The sequence below is a fragment of the Harmonia axyridis genome, chromosome 5 (assembly GCF_914767665.1).
Source record: "Harmonia axyridis chromosome 5, icHarAxyr1.1, whole genome shotgun sequence".
Lineage (NCBI taxonomy): Eukaryota > Metazoa > Arthropoda > Insecta > Coleoptera > Coccinellidae > Harmonia > Harmonia axyridis.
Window position 1 is genome coordinate 43,243,187 of NC_059505.1, and position 17,130 is coordinate 43,260,316.

A 17,130-nucleotide genomic window follows, 5' to 3' on the forward strand; every position below is an offset into this window, starting at 1 on the left:
ATTCGTGGGTTAATATCGGATGTTCCATTCATAGTTAGCTTCCAACACTTGGACTTCTATATTCTACCCGTATAGTACTATATTGCATCAAAACTGCAGACATTTTCACGGATTCGTTTGTCTGTGAGATGCTATCATCAATTTCGAGACATTCCAAGGAAAATGTCTTGGCACCCCATTGTCAGATTATCGAGATTTGTGAGAAACAAATCACATATCATATGTAAATGAGATCAATAGTGATCACAATTGTTACCCCTGAGGAAATATGATTATGATTTTCCCATTTACCCCATTACAGCCCGCGATGCCTGGTTATGAACATTTCGGCTGACATATTTGATATTATTGGACATCAGATATATGAGGATTCAGATATTATGGCCTGTCTTAAAAAAATCTCACAATATGTCGTTTCTCGGTCATGTGAATTATTCTGGCGTCATCTTGTGGCTTGAAAAGATGTATGGAAGATCTTGGATTTTATATCTCATTTCATAGCCAATGTGGAGCAGTGTATAAAAAATTATCGATGGCGGTGCCTAATATAACCAAGGTAGATCATTTCTCAGTCGGGTTCTGGCCGCCGAACATCCAAATTCCATCAAAACCAGAAATGAGAGCTCCCCGATTGATGAGCAAAAACCCCAAAAATTGCAAAAAATCCATTTTCAAAGCTCCATATCTCGAAAACTGTCCATTTTTGAGCTTTGTGGCTAAGGACTTTTCTGATCAGTTCATCAAGAACTACAACATATCAAAAATTCAGCCAAATTCACGGAAAGCCATTTTCCGTACTAAACGTGCGGGGTCCTTTGTATATTTCGAATGCGATATTTTTCCTAATTGTCGAATTTATAACAAGCAGAATGTTTATTATTTTTTGTATCTACCTGCTGAAATCCAAGGTTTGGCAACTTTTGCTCTCCTAGTGTCATCGGTTGTTTCTTGTCTTATGGCGCGCTTAAAGTTTGTTTTCTAAATTTTTGATATTTAGGAATTTATTCCAATATATTTTGAGTTAATATGAAACGTTGATTCTCTATGGGACATAAGGAGTGCGTTCTTTGTGGAGAAACAAGCGAATTGAGTGAAATATCGTATCACTGATATGTTTTCATTTTCGCACGCTTCATGTCAAATTTGATAGTTCATGTTGGGGACAAAATTTGCTTACTGAGAATGGCATTTGCTTCCCCTATCTATGTTTACCCAAATGAGACATTATCGTTTTTAAAAAAGTGTTAGGTACAAATAGATCAAAATTCCGTGGACTAGACTACAGTTCAGTTCAGCTCGACAGCAAACTTTGATATCCAAAAACCACCTTTATGCTTCCAAGTCGAACATCCAACGCTGCCTCCACTCCCCTCCAGACACAAATGGAGGCAAGTCATTACAAAGGTTTTCCGCGCCCCAATAGCAGATATCCGACCCGCAAAGACACCCCTGGGAGTCATCTACATATTTCAGTAATCCCCAATTCGTTCTTCAAAGCAACCAGCATCCTCAAACGGCTCGCCACTTCCTGTCTGAAAGATCAGGCACGACAAAAGATTAATACATTCACGTCCCCAGCATCCGAAAACGTCGATATTTCATCCCCTGGATGCTAATTAATATGCTCATCAATCAAGTGGAGGATCATACGCAAAAAAAAGCTATTAATCATTGGCGTGGTTCGAATTGGAGAGGAGGGGACAAGTTTGGTATTCGTGGTGCTAGTAGGTTGGAGGTGGATGCAGCTAGACGTTGTAACTTGTGGATGAAACTGTGACTTCAAGTGTTGATTGGATCTGATTAGGATGAATATTTAATACAACTCCCATTCTGTAGTACCAAGTGATGTTGGGATGTTCGAGATTTTCTGGCAGATACAGAGAATGACAAACGAAGGAGTCAAGAATACATTCTAGCATTCAGTGTCTAAAGATGAATTTGAAATAAGTTCAAAACTGCGTGGTTACACAATGAAATTCCCCAAATTGTTTATATCTAATTGTAGTTGTACAAACTAAGGATTCATCAAGCCAAGTAGCTTGACATTTCAACCAACTACTGGACTTGAAAATCAAGCTCGTGAAAAATTACAAACTTGAGCTTGACTTGCTTTGATTTTAGATGTTTATTGCTTGACTTGATATCAAGCTACTTGATATTACTTGAGCTTGATATGCACGCGTCGCACGGCATATATTTCTGCAATCTCGTGCGCGCTTGGACTGAATATGGGGATTCCTCGAGCGCCGAGAGACTGAAGCATTCGCCAGTGTGACGTTATTAGTAGTTTTCTTACATTTCTGTGAAATCTATTGGTAGAATTTGTTAGTTTTAGAAATATCTTTCCCAACTTGGCCAAATTGGCCAAGTATTTTTTATCAACGCCTGCATCTTCAGCTCCTGTTGAGAAAATTTTCCAGAGCTGCTCTTATAGGCGACAAATCTATAAGAAGCCTCATGTGTCTTAGATCCTGGATGGAGGTTTCTCAATATTGAAAAACTTCAGGCTCCGAGAGACTGCAGCATTCGCCAGTGTTACTTTATTAGCAGTTTTCTCACATTTCTATGAAATATATTGGTAGATTTTGGTAGTTTCAGGAATATCTTTCAAATCTCAGCCAGAATGGCCAACATGTTCAGCTCCTTTTAAAAGACAATTTTCCAGAGCTGCTCTTACAGTTACAAAAACCCGCAATAGGTTAGGCGATAAATCTATAAGATGCCTCATGTGTCTCAGATCCTGGATGTAAAATTATGAAATCAAACAAAATCTGGAGGTTTCTCGAAATTAAGAAACTTTATTTTTCATTTTGTTATGATTTATAATGATTTAATTTATGTTTCTATTTCAAAAAAGTTGATAGTTTCGGTTCTTTAATACAATTAGTTTAATAAATGAAAGTGAAAATCTAGTACTTAATTTGACTTGACTTGAAATCAAGTCAAGCTAAAAGCCAAGTAGCTTGAAAATCAAGCCAAGCCGTGAATCCCTAGTAAAAACATACAAAGTATAGAACTTGTATCAATCATTATTAACCAGTCCAATACAGCCACGATTCTACCATTATCAGAAAGAATCTTATTGATTTTCTAAGTGTTAAAAAGACTTCCACAACATCCAGTTGAATCAGATCAGAATAAAGAACATATAACGGTTTTTCCTGTTTTTTGCTGAACCAGCAAAAAGCTCATCCGGCTTCATCGGCCATCAGCATCCATATTATATTCCAAACATGCGATGCATGTATTTATATTGCCCGGGGCCACTGCCAAATTTCAGTTTTTCCTCTATCGCTCATCGTACGTACAAAAATATGACCCTCGGGGAGATGAAGTTTTTTCATTATCTGGGCACAGCACCTGGTCTTGTTCCGTACGCTGTTGGACGCCAGAGAACTCTAATACGGATACCCAGCGTATGGGATAGTTTTATTGGCTATTTCCGTGATGAAGATATAAAAAAAATGTGAGGTGCACTGAAGCGGCTTGCTCCATTTCATATTTCTCATTTTTATATGGAATAGCAAGATCTCAGACTCGCCAGACTTGAGTTTCATTGTATTATCATTATAAATTATTCAGGAGTTACTTTTTCGGAGTTGATCATTATTTAGAAGTCTATACACTGTGTCCGTAAAGTATGGAACAAATTCATTTTTAGCTAAACAGACCATTTCAAGAAATAATCCTGAAACACGTAGATTTTTTATTTTAATTTACCGTATTTTGAAATAAAAATCTTTTATACAGGGTGAATTACTTTCGAGTAATGACATCACCGTCAGTTTTTTTTAATGGAACACCCCCATTTTGTCTCAATTTTACGATTACTCTAGCTGAGCTGATTCCAAAAATGTATCACATGTTGATTCCAATTGTTACAGGGAGAACAAAAATAATAAATTAAAACTAAGCAATAATTGAAACATTCACGAATACCAAAAATATTGTAGTGCTAAACTGTCATTGAACACCAATAAATTACTAAACAAATAATGACATTTCACAAAAAACTAGACGACTATGTTTTTTTTTTAATTGATAAGGAATAATTTCTTTCATAATCTGTCTGCTAGACCACAAGTACCAAATATGTTTGGAAACAGCTCATTTTTATTGATTTAAAAATATAACAAGCTACAGGTTGTTACATTCAAACCAATTGCCGCTAGACAATAATTATTTTTGATAATATTGTTAATTAAACTAATAAAGAATGTTACGCGTTACTTCATGAGCACACACAAAACTAATGTATTTTGTCCTTCCTGTACCAATTGTGATACATTTTTGGAATCAGCTCAGCTAGAGTAATCGGGAAATTGAGACAAAATGGGGGTGTTCCATTTAAAAAAATGACGGTGACGTCATCACTCGAAAGTAATTTACCCTATATATTAGATTATTATTCTAAAATAGGGTAAATTAAAATGAAAAATCGACGTGTTTCAGGATTATTTCTTAAAATGGTCTGTTTAGCTAAAAATGAATTTGTTCCATACTTTTCGGATACAGTGTATGTATAATATTTACTTGTGATTGTTTTTCGGCATCTCAGTTTTTTAAAGGTTCTACAGGATTATTCCCTTTATCTTACAAACTGTTCTAATTTCTTAGTCCTAAAGTTTCGAAATATCTACATCGATCTAAAAAAAATTCTCAGTTGTCTTTCCGAACGGTGACAGATGTGCAATCAATCGTGCACAACCGATCGGAATGATGTGGTGAACGTTTGACGAAGGATCAAACGAAATCTCCGGATAATCCCTTCAGCAATCCGTAATTCGAAACAGGAACAACAATAATCGTTGTCGAATATGCACAGAACAAAACGAGGGTATGATTGTGACATCGTTTGATGGATTCGTTTGATCACATCGGTTTAGAAGCCGCTTTCCCATAATTAATTCATTCGAGGATGTCGCCGCTGATCGTAATTGATTGTACGCTTTTGTTTAATCGAGGGAAACTGATATTGACCACATGAGAGACTGCAGTACCCTCTACAGGGTCAGAATTAGTTTGTATGGTTCGAATTACGTCTGCTTCATCTCAAAAGGTAACTGGATGAGGATAATATGTTGCACTAAGCAGTAAAAGTTGTCTTGGGCAATTCAATTATGATCATACTTGGTTTAACTGTCGTACAATTGGTGAAACAGCGAAAACATTCGAAGAAACTGGACCTTAAGGCTCATTCATCATTCAAATGCATGCTTGACCGAAAATATTGCTGCTGTAAGTGAAAGTACAGGTTTTTTCAATAAGAATGATACAATTTCAAATGGTTATAATGGCAACACTGCCAACATTTTTATGTCATTTGTGCTCAGTAGGTTATGCCAATTCTGGAAAGGAACATGCCTCAACAACGTTTAAAAATTGTAAAATTGTTCATCAAAATCATCATTGCCCATTTGTGACTACTGAGAGAAATTTTACCCACTATTTGTCGTATTGTAGATATTTTTGAAAGTGAATTCTCTTTACACGATACAAAAGTACTAGTGCTGATGTTGAGTAAATATCTGAGTTAGGTCAGTAATTCATCAAAATTTTAAAAAATATTTGAAAATAATTGAATTGAAGGTAACGTAAACGATTGTACACAAAAAGTTGAAGAATTTATTAGCGAAGAAAAAATAAATACGAATGAGTTGGGCAGACTATAGAAAAACTAGAATTATTGACTACTGAAATATTCGTTTCTTTCGGCAGCAAATAATTTAGAAATTCACCTATACCTACCCCAGATAATTTGTATTAATATCACATCAACATCAAACGGAATATTTCCAATACCGAAAACCCAACTCACGAATATCTCGGTACACGAAATGAACAACCCCAAAGATCTATCCAAATCCTCATTACTGGAATTCTTAATAACTGCTTAATATCCCCCATCAGAAACCCCTAAATATTTCAAACAAAAGGAAGCCTGGATCAAGTATGCATAATTTACAGGATAAGACTTGGCAGCATAGGGTAGCTTCATTTGATATTCTTACGTTGGTATCCGTGAACATATGTCATTAGTGTCAGTTGTCATTCGTTCGTAAGCTATGTCTATTTGTTCGAAGTGTTTGCCGAGAGTTCTCATATTTTCGAGCTTATGAATCAATATGGATAAAAACTGATCTATGTTCCGTGATATTTGATTTTCAGGGTGAACAGTTGTGGGTGTATATACGTGAAAATGACATTGGTGATAGATTTTCAGGGATACCAACGTGTGAATAACGAATGATACTAGAAATGGTTGGTCAAGCACAAATTTGCGCATTGTCAGGACAAATGTGAAAGATGTTTGCGCGTTGGGTTCTTCAGTTTGAAAATCTTAAACAATTTTTATCCGTTGTCTAGTCAGGCTTCAACCTAACGTTTCGCTTACTAATAGGCCAATTGAAAAGTCCCCGGTATGATGCACAGATGGCGGTGCTAGTATTAAATCCATATGATATTTAGTTAGTACCAACCTTCAAACGATACGTGTCAAAATTTGTCAGCAGTCCGATCGTTAGTTTGTGAGATATTGCGTTGTGAGTGTAGCTACTTTTATTATTTAAAAAAAGATGGAAAAAAAGAATTTCGTGTGCTGATAAAATATTGCTTTTTGAAGGGAAAAAAATACAGTTGAAGCAAAATCTTGGCTTGATGAAGAGTTTCCGGGGTCTGCGCCAGGAAGATCAACCATCATTGTTTGGTATGTTGAGTTTGAACTTGGTGAAATGAGCACCGAAGACGGCGAACGCAGTGGACGCCCAAAAGAGGCTGTCATCGGCGAAAAAATCAAAAAAGTTCACAAAATAAATTTGTATGACAGTAAAGTAAAGTTGATCTAGATAGCAGACATTATGAATAATTATTATATAGCGTTATTGGATCGTTTAAAGTCAATGCGCCGTGTCACAAATCAATGAAAACAATGGCAAAATTGCATGAAGTGGGCTTCGAATTGCTTCTGCATCCACCGTATTCGCCAGATCTGTCCCCCAGCGACTTTTTCATGTTCTCAGACCTCAAAAGAATGCTCGCTGGAAAGAAATTCAGCGCCAATGAAGAAGTAATCGCCGAAACTGAGGCCTATTTTGAAGCGAAAGACAAATCGTACTACAAAAATGGTATCGAAAAGTTGTAAGATCGCTATAATCGCCGTATCGGCCTCGAAGGCAACTATGTTGAATAATAAAATCGAATTCTGCCAAAAAATAGTTGTTTTACTATGGTAGATCGAGGACTTTTCAATTGGCCTGTTACTAGAGTGAACATCTTCAGAGGTTACTTAGTATTAGCTAGATTTCTGCGATACTAGAGTCAATTAAGGACCTTTAAACCTATAATTTTTGACTGATTCGACTTAAAAAAGGTGTACATTCCAGAACGTAAACTTAAATTGCTCGAAGGAGTCATTTATCTCCTGATTCCTCAGAAACCTTCACGATAAAGCGATATTTCTTCTCAAAAACTCTGGGCAATCAACTAAAAACACAATTTAGTAAAGTAGCAGTTGCATTATGGTGAATGCGCCTGAGCGACATACATCTCGAAAGGTTGTTACTTAATTGGCTATTAACATAAACAAATTGCACATAGAAATATGACATTTCGCTCAAACATGCCCATTCACGACGACCACAGAACAATGCATCTTGCAAAATTACTGGTTTTAACGCGCCTACATCCTAATGAATCATTATCGGACTGAATAACAGATACGTTCACCTGAACAGCACACGGCAAATCAACCTTGATCGCACGCACGATCAACCGATTGATCCTCGCCGTTAAAAACCTAACCTAGACCGCCCGAAACTCACGATAACGTGTGCGGAAACGTTTCAACTACATCTACAACACTCGTAACGATTTTCCCGTTTTGAGGGGGGGTCCGGCGAGGCGCCAGTGGCGCGCGACAACAAAAGCGCTGGATGCGATCAAGCGAAAAAAACTCACCAGAAGGGGGGCCCCGGTTCCAACAGTGGTCGGATTCTCTGAACGGCAGCAGGCTGGGAGCGACACAGTTGCCAACTTAGTGGTACGAAATAGCACTGAAAGCACGCCGCGCCGTCGGGTTGATTGCGCATATTCTGGCGGACGGCCAGACGGCCGAGTCGGGCCTCGGGCGGGTTCGGGACACGAGCGGGTCCGATCTTGACGCGGCCCGACGTTGGCACGATGCGGACGGCGTCTCCATCTAGCGGTTGCGGGGTGAATCGTCGGGCATATTGATTTTTTCCGCGCCCTTGTGTTGTTCGTCTCCTGGTGGAGGAATGAGCCGAGTATTTCTTCCGGAGGGGGCATCGGGAGGGGGGCTCGCGTGTGAAACGGGCCTTAGGAGGTTGTTGTAGTTCAGACGTAAACGACAATTATAGAAGATTGCTGGAAAAAAACGTGAAAAATCATTAGAAAATCCAATTTTTCTTTGTTGAAAAGTTGTTGAAAATCGTATGAATTATTTCGGAATTTTTCCGGATTTTTCGGGGCCTGAGAACTGAATATTCATTGTAATATCCCTTGTTTCTTGTTCATCTGATAAGAAAGAACTCTTTTATACATCGCAATCAACGATAAATATAGTAAAAGGTGTTTTTTTTTAGAGCTATAGAAATTTAAATTGCAATAAAGATTATGGATAATTCGATTGACATGAATTTTATTTATCCGCAAGATAATCTTGTGGCATTACATTTTAAATATGATTTCTGGCATATGACCGCCATGGCTGGCTCGGATATAGTCCAATCTGGACGTCCAATTTTCGATGACTTTTTCCAACATTTGTGGCCGTATATCGGCAATAACACGGCGAATGTTGTCTTCCAAATGGTCAAGGGTTTGTGGCTTATCCGCATAGACCAATGGCTTCACAAAGCCCCACAGAAAGTAGTCTAGCGGTGTTAAATCACAAGATCTTGGAGGCCAATTCACAGGTCCAAAACGTGAAAATTAGGCGGTCACCAAACGTGTCTTTCAATAAATCGATTGTGGCACGAGTTGTGTGACATGTTGCGCCGTCTTGTTGGAACCACAGCTCCTGGACATCATGGTTGTTCAATTCAGGAATAAAAAAGTTAGTAATCATGGCTCTATACCGATACCATTGAATGTAACGTTCTGGCCATCCTCGTTTTTGAAGAAGTACGGACCAATCATTCCACCAGCCCATAAAGCGCACCAAACAGTCAGTTTTTCTGGATGTAACGGTGTTTCGAGATACACTTGAGGATTAGCTTCACACCAAATGCTAAACAAAATAAAATGGACGTAGTGCGCGATACGTATTCCGCACAGAACCATTATTTTCGAAATGAAATTGCAGTATTTGCAAGCGTTGTTCAGACGTGAGTCTATTCATGATGAATTGCCAAACCAAACTGAGAATAAATCACTTGATAGCTGTTAAATCGGTTACCATCTTGAACAGTAATGCCAACTTAAAGTTATAGACCTCGAAAAAAACACCCGTTACTACCTACTATACGTTTATATTCAATGAGTTTAAAGACTTATTTATATCGTATTTTCAAATGGGTATGATACAATTTGAAATGGCCATTACTGCACCTCTATGTATGATTTTTACGTTTAAAAATTTTTCAGTTGTTTTATCCCAATCAGTGCACGTTTGTGAATACTAAGAAAAATTTAAGGATAATTCGTAGACGACATTATTCAGTTGCACGACTCGTATTACGCACAAATTTGAAAGTGAATTTTTTCTACACGATATAAAAGTACCGATACCAAATATTTACGACGTATTCAGTACCTAAAACTCTAAAATTAGCATCCAATACGAAGAACAGTGAGCCGATCAACTGAATAACCGAAATTTCCGAACATTTCCCTATTTTAAAATTGGCGGATACCTACTAAAGTATTTACTCAATCCAAATTATTGTTATCAAAATTACCTAACATCAGAACCGAGATAATCTAGCAGTTATCATGAAATTCGAGACAGGCACACTTACCTACTCAATAATAATTATGTAATGAAGTGTATATCGAGAATATTGCAACATCTAAAGGTTCAATAAACATGATGTTTTATAGGAAAGTGTTTATTGAGTTATAAAGTACACATTTGAGAATTGTGTGAGGAACAACACATCTGGTGAATTGCCTCTAGGACTTTGATGGTTCAAGCGTATTCTATTAGCGATATTTTCGATAGTGGAATTGCATAAATGAGGTGATATTTCGGTGTTGCATCGTTTATTTATGTTACTATTGAATCATTCGATGGTCTAAGGCTTATTGGCATAAGTCTGAGACTGCGCAAATAAACCATTGCCAAAAAGCCATTGGTACAATCCTTGAATTTATAGACCAAAATCCAAGGACATTTAATAGAATACTTTTTACCGCAAAGTTCTAGCACTTAAACTTCATGAGTCTTTTAATTACATCAGAATGAATTATGAACTAAAGGAACTTCCTTTTGAATAATGTTTGAATCATCGCGTATCTAACAATAATTCATATTAAAAACCATTTTGAAATTATTACCTTATGGGTTAGCAATATTTGTTCTTGGAAATTGTTTCATTCAAGATGTTTTCCTACGAGAAATGTTACTTTAAAGAAATGCCATATTCCAACTTCGACACCCTGTATTTAGAAAACTAGTCATAGGATTGAGTTAGGCCTTAAGACTTTTTTGTTCTACAACATACGATAAATTCAGAAAAATTAACCGGTGACATTTTTTCCAGTAGGCTGCTGCTTGGTCCTAAACTCACTCAATAAGTTACCTATTGATTTATAGGGTGTTTTTTTTCGAGGTGTATAACTTTAAGTTGGCATTACTGTTCAAGATGGCGACCGATTTATCAGCTGTCATGTGATTTATTCTCAGTTTGGTTTAGCAATTCATCATGAATAGACTCACGCCTGAACAACGCTTGCAAATAGTGCAATTTCATTTCGAAAATAATGGTTCTGTGCGGAATACGTATCGCGCACTACGTCCATTTCATTTAATTTAGCAATGAAGCGCACTTCTGGTTGAATGGCTACGTCAACAAACAAAACTGCCGCATTTGGAGTGGAGCTAATCCTCAAGAGTATGTCGAAACACCGTTACATCCAGAAAAACTGACTGTTTGGTGCGCTTTATGGGCTGGTGGAATAATTGGTCCGTACTTCTTCAAGAACGATGATGGCCAGAACGTTACAGTCAATGGTGATCGGTATAGAGCCATGATTACTAACTTTTTCATTCCTGAATTGAACAATCATGATGTCCAGGAGCTGTGGTTCCAACAAGACGGCGCGACATGTCACACAGCTCGTGCCACCATCGATTTATTGAAAGACACGTTTGGTGACAGCCTAATTTCACGTTTTGGACCTGTGAATTGGCCTCCAAGATCTTGTGATTTAACACCGCTAGACTACTTTCTGTGGGGCTATGTAAAGTCATTGGTCTATGCGGATAAGCCACAAACCCTTGACCATTTGGAAGACAACATTCGCCGTGTTATTGCCGATATACGGCCACATATGTTGGAAAAAGCCATCGAAAATTGGACGTCCAGATTGGACTACATCCGAGCCAGCCGTGGCGGTCATATGCCAGAAATCATATTTGAAATGTAATGCCACAAGATTATCTTGCGGATAAATAAAATTCATGTCCATCGTTGTTTTATTGCAATTTAAAGTTCTATAGCTCTAAAAAAACACCCTTTACAACATACGATAAATTCAGAATAATAAACCGGTGACAATTTTTCCACTAGGCTGCTGCCTGGTCCTAAACTCACTCAATAGGTCACCTATTGATCTATCATGACGTATGCAATATCAGAATGATGTTGGATTCAATTCTTTCTCTAATAATAATTAAACTTTCTTCAGTATTGGAGTTAGCAGTAACTACTCTACAACTTTTCTCCAGTTAACAGCGAGTGCGTTTTATAAAATGTGTCATAAGTGTCACTGATGTATAATTGACCTAACACATTCCATTTTCTTTTTGTTTTTTTATTCTCAGGTCATCATTTGTCAACCATAGATTTCTATATGCACAAAGACTCATCTCACCGCTTTCCCCAAGTGACTAGATGAAACCCGCAAATGCGTTATTGATAGCTCTCAATTAAATTGCAATATAAATGACGTTTCGTGACCGCTTAATAAATATAAATACCACCACACCAAGAAACGGAGCTCGAAAGGTAACACGCCAGTGTTACCTTTCCAGTCATTATTATTAGAACACATTGTTCCAACTACGATTATTTATTTCTCGGGCAGTGAGAAAGCTACATAATATCCTCGAGATCGTACATACCTATGTAAAAACAAAAATTAAATGGGGCATGATCTTCTTATCTGCAGAACATCGATATTTATGTTGACAATAACAAGAAATTAATTTCTGAGGGACTTTTCTGAATCCAGTTGTTGTGGATTTTTGGGAAACTAGTTTGTATTGTATCCCATCGACCTCGAAATAACGAGTTTTTTCTTTTTGTTCATGAGATCTTCCATTAATGAGCAATATCAATTGAATATGTCCGTGGGAACTGAGAATAAAATACATTGTAAGCATTATATCATTCAAATTATGAATATTACATATCTGAACATGTTGTTGATTTGTTCCATTGTTATCATAAATAAAGGGTGTTTTTTTAAAGCTATATAACTTTAAATTGCAATAAAACAACGATGGATTATTCGATTGACATGAATTTTATTTGTCAGCGAGATAATCTTGTGGCATTACATTTTAAATATGATTTCTGGCATATGACCGCCACGGCTGACTCGGATGGACGTCCAATCTGGACGTCCAATTTTCGATGACTTTTTCCAACATTTGTGGCCGTATATCGGCAATAACACGGCGAATGTTGTCTTCCAAATGGTCAAGGGTTTGTGACTTATCCGCATAGACCAATGACTTTACATAGCCCCACAGAAAGTAGTCTAGCGGTGTTAAATCACAAGATCTTGGAGGCCAATTCACAGGTCGAAAACGTGAAATTAGGCGGTCACCAAACGCGTCTTTCAATAAATCGATATTGGCACGACCTGTGTGACATGTTGCGCCGTCTTGTTGGAACCACAGCTCCTGGACAGTGCGCTTCATCGCTAAACAAAATAAAATGGACGTAGTGCGCGATACGTATTCCGCACAGAACCATTATTTTCGAAATAAAATTGCACTATTTTCAAGCGTTGTTCAGACGTGAGTCTATTCATGATGAATTGCCAAACCAAACTGAAAATAAATCATTTGACAGCTGTTAAATCGGTCGCCATCTTGAAGAGTAATTTATTCATTTATTTATTTATTTATTCATTTATTTATTGAATAATTACACCATTCTACAGGTCAACTTAAAGTTATATACCTCAAAAAAAAGCACTCGTTACATTGTAAGCATGAGAATTCCATTAACTCATGAATCGTTGAGTTTTTACCGAAGGTGTGGCATATTTCCGAAATTGTCATCAAAAATGCTATCTAATGATGCAATAATATACTGGTTGTGACATTTGAAATTAGAAAGTAGTAGTCTGTTTCCGGTATAACCGGAAGCTGTAGAGATCTAAAAATATTTTAGGGAGAAAGATCATTGTCTCAAACCTCAATATGCAAATTTTCAGCTCAAAATCATGATCAGTTTTTCATGAACGTCTTATAAGCTATCCCGGGGAATCACCCAGTATATATTTTGAATTTTTCAAATCAAGGTAAAGTAATGGGATCATTCAAAAAACAATGTATGCATCACGACCGTTAACACATGCCGATCTCAGATAATAATTGTCTTCAATCGACAAAATATGCTCACCGTCATTGATACATCTACCTCATACACTATTCCAATCCAATATTCCTTAATTTCTTTAGAAATGAGGTCGACGGAAATTTTTTTAATCAACCCGTATATAATTCTAGCGTCTAATTGTCTCAAGCATCAACATCTCTATAATTTATCGCTCTGAATAATAAACTAGATGCTGAATTAGCTGTTATTCATGTCTAGTTTACCAAAAATATTAGATATTTCAGTTGAATGTCTGCAATACAACATATACCCCTGAAGTTTGGGAACAACTATCAAATATATGAAAAAAGTGAGAAAATGGGGAAAAAATTTTGAAATTCCTGAAAATACCTTAACAAAAAAAACCTCGTATAATCTGAAGCTTAACAGATTCAATAGACTTCAAGTCGTCACCCCAAAAACCAAAAAATTTGTAGAATTGCTCATTGTCAATTGCCACCTAATTTTTTCGCTTTGAAACTTCCATGATTCTCTCGAATACCTCCCAAAACGTTTTTTACTTGTATTCATTTACCCATTCAGATGCAGCAACATCCATCAACAGACCACACATCGCGTCGTCGAAAACGAAAATAACATTACTTTCAAATATCAAATCGAATCGCCAAAAGGTGTAGATACAAAATGCGGTCATCAGAGATCGTATAGAGGATGCTGCACGCCGTAAACCGTCTTCTATTCAAAAACCCCGATTGGGCAACGCAGAAAAACGCTGCGCGTTTGGCGCACACGGAGCTAGGTGATTTTATTGAGGTTATAAATTATAAGACCAGGTAGCCTTTCACTGAAAGAGCTGAACACCACACACTTGTTACCTTCGTTAATTCGCGTGCTGTTTTGAAATAACAAGACCATATCTAATGTCTGGAGATGACACCGGTCCGTCTAATCGAGAAAAAATCTCTTTGTATAATGACCGTTGTTAATACGGTTTAATGGGGAAAGAGTGAAGTGACTTTTATGATGAGTTGTCATGCTAGGATTAATTGAAGATTGATTATCTGATGCTACTTAAGGAAAAATTATCTCTCAAATGCAGAACAGCGAGATGAATTCATAATATTCATGATTAAAATAGGTCCAGCTGTTCTTAAGTTATGTGCGGTGTAACTAGTCAGACTTTGTATGTCCCAAAAGTTTTGGTACAAAGTTTTTAGGGATCTTCCAAGAAGCACGAAACATCTTACAGCTCTTACGAATTTCTACTGAACTTCGTGAACTGAACTGTCATTGAAATGAGGAATCATTTAATGACTGTTCATTCCAAAACCGGCTCGACATTTTAAGTTGTTGAACTTTTTTCATGCAGGTGAATTTATGCTGTAGCTTATGAGATAACAGACCAGTTGAAAAGTTCCCGGTCTACCATAGTACAACATATTTTTTTGGCAAAATTCGATTTTATTATTCAACATAGTTGCCTTCGAGGGCGATACAGTGATTATAGCGATCTTCCAACTTTTCGATACCATTTTTGTAGTACGATTTGTTTTCCGCTTTAAAATAGGCCTCAGTTTCAGCGATTACTTTTCATTGGAGCTAAATTTCTTTCCAGCGAACATTCTTTTGGGATCTGAGAACAGGAAAAAGTCGCTGGGGTCCAGATCTGGCGAATACGGTGGATCCAGAAGCAATTCGAAGCTCAATTCATGCAATTTTGCCATTGTTTTCATTGATTTGTGACAAGTCGCATTTTCTTGATGAGACAGCACATTTTTTTCAAATGGGGCCGTTTTTCAACGATTTCATCCTTTAAACGATCCAATAACTTTATATAATAACCGCTGTTGATGGTCTGGTCCTATTGGAGGTAATCAATGAATATTATACCTTGTGCATCCCAGAATACTGATGCCATAACTTTGCCAAATGACTGTTGTGTTTCCTCGCTTTGGATTCGGTTCATTGTGTGCAGTTCACTCAGCTGACTGTCGATTGGACTCCGGAGTGAAATGATGGAGCCATGTTTTGTCCATTGTCACATATCGACGAAAAAATTCAGGTTTATTGCACTTAAACAGCTTCAAAAACTACTCAGAATCATAAACACGTTGTTGCTTTTGATCGATTGTGAGCTCGCGCGGCACCCATTTTGCACACAACTTTTTCATGGACAAATATTCGTGAATGATATGATGTTGTACACGTTAAGATGATATTTTCACAATGTCTGCTATTTCGATCAACTTGACTTAACGGTCATTCAAAATTATTTTGTGAACTTTTTTGATTTTTTCGTCGGTGACAACCTCTTTTGGGCGTCCACTGCGTTCGCCGTCTTCGGTGCTTATTTCACCACGTTTAAACTTAGCATACCAAACAATGATGGTTGGTTTTCCTGGTGCAGACCCCGGAATCTCTTTATCAAGCCAAGATTTTTCTTCAACTGTATTCTTTCCCTCAAACAGCAATATTTAATCAGCACGCGAAATTCTTTTGTTTCCATCTTTTTTCAAATAACAAAAGTAGCTACACTCACAACGCAATATCTCACAAACTAATGGTCGGACTGTTGTCAAATTTTGACAGGTATCATTTGAAGGTTGGTACTAACTAAAAAATCATATGGATTTAATACTAGTACCGCCACCTGTGCATCAGACCGGGGACTTTTCAATTGGCCTAATATTAGTTATGTTGTAGATAAACCTCATACAGTGTCAAATGCACAGTGTTTTTCTTTATGGAAACACTTCGTTCAACCGAAGGTTTTTATCGAGATAACAAAAGAAGCCAAGGAACAAGTCAGTCGTTCCGTCTGGTAGGTTTTCATTATAAATTCAAGTCGGATCGATATTCCCGCCATTATCATTTATGCATAAATTATAATGTTGGTAAACAAGCTATCTGACCAATCTGACATTAGATAAATATTCTGAATGTCGTCAAGTTAGGTGCCTTCATTAGCATTGATGAGGAAGTTCGCTGATGGTTGGAAATTCGATTATTCCTTATAAAAGTATTCTTCTTTAAGAGCTTCCGCTATTGAATTTCAATGGGAGGTTTCGGAAAATAAAGCAAATATGTTTCCTTGATTATCAATTATTCAATGTGGGATTTTGTTGTTTATTTTGATTGATTGATAATGGTGGGGAAAATATGTAGTTACTGAAAAACTTGACATCTGATTTGTCAGTATCTACTACCAAAGATACTTTTGAAAAGTATTCATGTACAAGATATTATTTGACCTATAGAAAATGTAAACTCTGAAGAAGCTAACATGTATCATAGGTATTTGTAAGCATAATGACATCAGAATATTATTCAATTTATGTCTGCATCATAAAGTTGTTCTCGGTTAAAAACATCTCAG

At 37.0% G+C, this 17,130-nt stretch overlaps 1 protein-coding gene across 3 annotated transcripts in view; it reads right to left on the reverse strand.

Moving 5' to 3' along the window:
• The window catches only part of LOC123680790 (complexin), a 330,085-nt gene that overhangs the window by 288,037 nt on the left and 24,918 nt on the right, over positions 1-17,130 (reverse strand). Inside the window, exon 1 of one of the 3 annotated variants that reach the window (XM_045618868.1) lies at positions 7,957-8,211. The exons of 1 other annotated variant lie outside the window; for it this stretch is intronic. The gene's annotated coding sequence lies outside the window, so the exon portion shown is untranslated. Of the gene's footprint in view, positions 1-7,956; positions 8,212-17,130 lie in introns of those variants that run through there. One more of the 3 variants, XM_045618872.1, reaches the window with a different exon arrangement.